Raw genomic sequence first — 6,816 nt, forward strand, 5'->3', positions numbered from 1 at the left:
TAGAACCAACGAGTTCATCAAAAGCAAAGGATAGATCATCCTAAAAAAATTAATAGCATTTCTGTAAACTAACAATGAACATTTGGACATTTAAAATATAGTATGATTTATAATTGCTCTAAAATAAAATATTTGATATAAGTCTAACAGAACATATACAAAATCTGAATTCCAAAAATTACAAAATGCTGATGAAAGAAATCAAATATCTAAATAAATAGAAACTCATACAAAGTTAATGGACTGAACAAATTAACATAGTAAAGATGCCAATTGTCCCTAAGTTGATCTACAGGTTGAATGAAACACCTGTTAAATTTCAAACCAGTGGTTTTTGGTACAACACAACAATCTTAGTCTAAAACTTATATATAAAGGCACTGGAGCTAGAATAGCTAAAATAATTTTGGAAAAAGAGAATAGAGTGGTAAATATAACTCTATGTGATGAAAAGGCTTATGTATAGCTACAGTAAAATCAACACCTATCATACACACATTGATCAACAGATCAGAAAAGAAAACTCAGAAATAGACCTATACCAATATGCTGAAGTTATTTTAGATTTTTGACAAAGGTGCAAAAGCAATTCAATGGGGGATAGTCTTTTTAACAAATGTTGCTGGGGCTATTACAGACAGGCAAAAAGAAAATGAATTTTGACCTAAACCTCACTTCTTATACAAAAATTAACTCAAAATGGGTAACATACCAAATGTAAAACATAACATTATAGTAATTTTAGAAAAAAATATAAGAAAATGTTTCAGGACTAAGCTAGTCAAAGAGTTCTTAAACTTGACACCAAAAGCATAATCCATAAAAGCAAAAACTGAAAAATTGATAAAGTGAATCCCATCAAAATTAAAAACTTTTGCTCCACATCGACCCTGATAAGCAGATAAAAAGACAAGCTACAAACTGCGTGAAAATATTTGCAAACCACCTATCTGACATAGGAATTGTATCTAGAATATGAAAAGAATTGTCAAAACCCAATAGTTAAAAAATCAGTTTTAGAACATTTTACCCACCCCCAAAGAAACTTAATACTCATTAACAATCATTCCCAATCCTACCCTCCTACTATTCTCCCCAGACCCAGGCAATGGCTAATCTAATTTCTGTCTTAATTGATTTACTCAAATGTAATCATACAATATGTGGCTGGCCTCTTTGACTTAGCATAATATTTTCAAGGTTCATCCATGTTGCCACAGGCATCAGTACTTCATTCCTTTTCATAGATGAATAGGATTACATTTTCTGGATATATCACATTTTGTTCATTGCCTTATCAATATGAATAATTGACTTGCTTCCATGTTTGGCCATTAAGAATAATGCTGCTCTGAACACTCATGTCCAAGCATTTGTATGGGTGTGTGTTTTCCATTCCCTTGGGTATATATACATAGAAATGGAATTGCTGGGTCATGTGATAACTTCAGGTTTAACATTTTAAGACGTTGCAAAACTGTTTCTGAACTGACTGCAAATTTACATTCTCACTAGCAATCGTACAAGAATTCCAATTTCTCCATATCCTGGTCAGCACTTGCTATTGTCTGTCTTTTTGATTATAGCCCTCCTAGGGGATGTGAAATGGTATCTCATTGTAATTTGGATTTTCATTTCCCTAGTGACTGAAAATGTTGAGCACTATTAGTGATACATATTTTATCATTTGTATATACTCTTTGAGAAATGTCTATTCAGATACTTTGCCCATTTTAAAATTAGGTTTGCATTTTATTATTATTATGAATGTTTAAAAGCTTTTTTACTGCAGATCAATTCCCCGTCCCCCCTTAAAAAGAAACAAAATGAATGTATACATAGGATGGGAACTCTGTTGGATCGTTCAATTCACCCAGCCCCTTGTTGACCATAGAGGTGGGGGGAACAGGCAGTAGGTTTTATTAGTCAGGCGATCATAGCAACCAGATGTTTTGAGGGCAGCTTATTTGAGGTCCACTGATGCTTTGAATATGCAATAGGAAAGCATGACTGTCATTTCTCACCTGCACATATCTGAATACATTCAGATGCCAAGGAAACTACAAAGAAACAAAAAAGTATATTCATTCCAAGATTCATTGATTGAGATTTTTAAGTGCCCCTTTTTTTCCCATAGAGGACCAGAGCAGTGATAACGTGCCAGGAGTGCTGTGTTTTCTGGCATGAGCTCCCATCCTCTGGTGGTCCTGAGACAGTAGATTGATCCTGGAGCCTTCTTGAAATGAGCAGGTGGTCCAGTTGGGTAGAATGTGTGTAGCCCAAATACTGGGGGTGGAGGTGGGGCAATGTTCACCATAGCTGGAGAGCCACTTGAGAGTAGGTGGAAGGAGTTGGCAGATGCATCTTCTGCTGCTGCAGGAGAAGGAGCTCCTAGCAGAGCTGGAATGAGCTCTAGCTGGATCCCAGAGTCTGTGGTTCTGTCCTTTTTTTCTTTTCCTTTGGCTGCTTGTGATCTTCCCCATTTTACCCTGAGCCTGCAGCCATTGACAGTCAATTTATTAAAGGACTTCTCAGTAGCCACTTCTGCAGCCTGCCCTGTGGAAAAGCAGCACACTGCTGGCCAGGCATGGTGGCTCATGCCTGTAATCCCAGCACTTTGGGAGGCTTAGGCGGGCAGATCACCTGAGGTCAGGAGTTCGAGACCAGCCTGACCAACATGGTGAAATCCCACCTCTACTAAAAATACAAAATTAGCTGGGCGTGGTGGCACATGCCTGTAATCCCAGCTACTTGGGAGGCTGAGGCGGGAGAATTGCTTGAACCTGGGAGGCAAAGGTTGCAGTGAGCCAAGATCACACCACTGTACTCCAGCCTGGGCAACAAAGAATGAAACTCTGTCTCAAAAAATAAAATAAAATAAAATAAAAATAAAATAATTAAATAAAAATAAAAGCACACTGCTGTCTCTGTACAGTGATCATCCAGATCTCTCTACATAGGTAGGGATGATTTGTTAGCTTGGTCTCAGTAATGATACCCTCCAGACCATCAACATATAGTGTGGTGATAGCCTTATCCTCTGGTGGATATAGATGAGGCATCGTTAAAACCTGCTTTAGAAGCTTCTATGCTCCAGCTCCAGGGTCATTGTTTCCATAATACTTGTCTTTAATATGCTTATCAGCAAGGGTATTATCTGGATCTGTAGGCCTCTCACGCCTATATGGATGCGCCTCCTCTCGCATTCTCTCCTTTCACCCAGAAGGAGCAAATGTGGGCCTTTAGGTGATAGGATATGGTCTGGGCCAGATTGTTCAGCATGTCACTGCTAGATGTGACTTTCCCCAGCAGACCAACTGGCTGTGTTCCATCAGAGTTAGAAACCTCTCTTTCCATATTCTGAATGGAGTACTTTTGCTCACCTCCAACTTTGGCATGTAATCTTTTAAGGATAGACCTGCATCATGAACCTGGATGGACAGGCCATACTCTGCCACTAAGAGGCAGGTCTGACAGAAATTAGTTAATTTGCTGCAGCTTTGGTACCCTTCAGTCTTCTTGAAATGCATGTGAACCCCAGAGCATTAGCCAAACACTGAATGGTTTTGCACAGATTTTGCATTCCTTCCCACACTTTTCCTTGGTTATTTGGATATCTGGGTTTTCTGCAAGACATGCCTAGCACAGAATGGGGAAGTCTGCTTCTTCCCAGTTCTTCCTGCTGTAGGTGTGGAAACGCAGAGAGGTCACCATCTTGAGAGCATCTGGTAGCAGTGGTAGCTTTCGAGGTGGGAGAGAGGACCACTACACAAATCCCATCAGGCCCAGCCCTAAATTTCATGATTCTTCTGCAAGAATAGTAAAATGGATGACCTTGGAGTCCCATTTCTTCATAAGTGACTTTATGCAATATGAGATTAATTTCCCTGTTAACAATAGTTTCAAGACAGAAGGGAGTGTAGAGAGAAGGGGATGAAAGAAGAGATTTTCAGTTTATAAAGATCTGTATGCTTTGTCTTTTTTTTTTTTAGTGCATGTACTTCTTTTATAAATGGAGATAGAAGAAAAATGATGGCAGATACTGTTTGGCAGCAAAGCAGCAGTGTTACCCTCATCACTATTTGTATTCAGATAGCGGGAACCTTGTCACTGTGACACTGTGTCTCCGTGAAATGCTGCGTTTGTGACTAGTTGTGTCCAAAGTTTGATTTCTCACAGATCAGCAAGGGACTGGGATCCTGTCACAGCCTGTTCAAAGTTGCTATGATTATACTTGCCTTCCAGGAGCTGGGTGCACCCCACCCCTTCCCTCTGCCCTTCCTCTTCTCCTCTTATTTTGTTATTGAGTTGTAAGAGTTATTTATATATGCTGGATACCAGTCCATTATCATATATATGATTTGCAGCTAGACAGGATTTTAAGTATCAACAAGCATAATCTCCATCTTTCATAAATGTGTGCCGAGGATTAGAGACATTAAAAGAGAAATGATAGATCATTGATTTGGGGCGGAAACAGACTCACATCCAGATGTTCCTACTATCAGGTGTGGGAGGATACTGCAAATGCAAAATAAATGAAGTATATCTTCCAAGCTTCATACGTCTTCACTTCAGCTCAGCACTAAACTAAATGCTCTCATGAAGTAACAGAAGTGTTTAACTCCACTGAGCCCCATATTAGGAGTCACAAAAGAACTTCTCTGTGAACTTCATTTAACCTTTCTGACCAAGGAGATCTTTTCCATTGAAGTAATATCTAATGGAGCATTTTCCAAGATGTTTTTTATTGATATGCGTAGCAAGAGATCCATCCTGATGGGTATAAACACCCTTAAAAGGAAAACATGTACAAAACAGTACATTATTAATGAAGATTGTACTCAATGTATAAGACCACATGAGCAATGTTAAAAATCACAGAAATGGTGTTGGTTTCATTTTGGAGCTTTAAGAAATACTGTGTCATTAGAGCATATGTGACAGTCTAGTTTGAAAAATATAACAAATTAAAGTGGGACTTTTCAAAAGGGATTTCTTTCCGAAAAGGTCAGCTATAAAAACAGGGAGTGGGGGAGATTTCTTACTCCCAAGATCACCAAAATAACATCATTTATTGGACTTGATGCCCATATGTGAAGTTTTACAATGTTCATCACTAAATGTAACAAATGTAGTTAGAAAGCAGTAAACTTAGAAAAGAATCAGTACCAATGATATAGGTAATCATAACAGAGAAAATTGAAGTTTTTGCCCTTTTCCAAATACATATATCATTTTGTTTTTAGGTTAGTCATTTTAGGATAAAAACTAAGATTTTTTGAGGGGGGTGTGGTTTGCAACCTCCTCCTCCCAGGTTCAAGCGATTCTCCTGCCTCAGCCTCCAGAGTAGCAGAGATTACAGGCGCCTGCCACCACGCCCTGCTAATTTTTGTATTTTTAATACAGACAGGGTTTCACCATGTTGGCCAGGCTGGTCTCAAACTAAGCTCAAGTGAACCGCCCACCTCAGCCTCCCAAAGTGCTAGAATTTCAGGCATAAGCCACTGTGCCTGGCCGTGTGCACAGATTGTCTTTGTGTCTTATGGTTCACATTTTGATGTAAAGAGACAAACTGCACCTCATTTTAATGCTAAAACCCTGCCCTAAAGTGAACATGTGATGTATGTTACATGTATGTTTACCTGTTATGCATGCGCTCAGCTCCCCTCATAAATATGTATAGCTTTTTCCCCAAACATGCTGAATATGCATGATACAGACACTGTAATGCATAAAACCCAATCTGTCCTTCCCCTTTTCAAAGAGAGAGCACCTTTGTTCCACACTGGAGACTTTCTTTTCCCAGCTTGGAAACCATTATCACCAATAAAGCTCTCTTTTCTACCGTTTAGCCATCCTGGTGGTCTTTTGGACAACAGATGCCAATAGGTATTTCTGCACTTCAGCTCGTACAGGCAGCATTCTGGGGAGAAGAGGTGTACTTTCAGGGCTGTTTGGTCCCAAACTTTGGATGGAGGAAAAGATGGAAATAACTAAAAGGAATTTATCTAGAAATAATGAAAGAAGTCTCTTTCATGGTAAGGATTGGGGTTGAATTTCTGCAGAAATTCCTAAGGTATGTGAAAAATTTGGAGTTTTTGCTGGTGGGCCTAAAGACTAAGAAGTGAGAAGAAAAGAGAAACCATGTGTACCTAAGCCGGAGAGGGGCTCTGCAATGTGCCAATATGCTGAGGCCCAAGAGAGAGACAGCTAGCATGACATCTCTCCATCTTTGACAGACAGTGGTTTAGGGGCCCTCTAGGAGCAGCTGAATTCTGAGTTGTGCTTTTTTGTTAATTCTCTTATGATAGTCTCAAGTCACTTCTAAAGCTTTTTGAACACAAAAGTCTAAATTCGGTGGGGCTTAGGGAAATGTAAGCTGGAGCTCTGCAGGTGGGGCAAAGCAGACCAAGGAAAGTAATGCAATACAAGAAGCAGTCAGGAGACAGCAGGAAGAAATGAAAGAAGATGCCGGGATGGCAGTCTGGAGGGAGAGGTGACAAGTGACACCCAGTTTGCACTAGGTACTCCCTAAGCATTCTTAACATTTCTTAGGAAAGGGCCCAGGATATCTTCTGAATTAGGGACTAGAGTATTTTATTTTCTCCAAATAATCAAACCCACAATAATTTTCTTGTCCAGAAGACAAGAAAATCTGGAGAAACTTAGAGTGCATTTGTAAATTCTGGATTTGCAGTGCTAAGCTGGAAAAGGTCAGGTCTTCTACATCACTTTAACAATGCCATGCAGCCATGTGCTGGCCTCATTTCCAACAACAAAAAAAGAAGAAACAAAAGCTGCAGATCCCTTTGT

General features: G+C 39.5%; 1 pseudogene; it reads right to left on the minus strand.

Moving 5' to 3' along the window:
• Nucleotides 1-2,096: 2,096 nt before the first annotated feature.
• Nucleotides 2,097-3,714, minus strand: LOC103783620 (pre-mRNA-splicing factor RBM22-like; annotated as a pseudogene).
• Between the last annotated feature and the right edge of the window lie 3,102 nt (nucleotides 3,715-6,816).

Source organism: Pan paniscus, chromosome 17 (assembly GCF_029289425.2).
Source record: "Pan paniscus chromosome 17, NHGRI_mPanPan1-v2.0_pri, whole genome shotgun sequence".
NCBI lineage: Eukaryota > Metazoa > Chordata > Mammalia > Primates > Hominidae > Pan > Pan paniscus.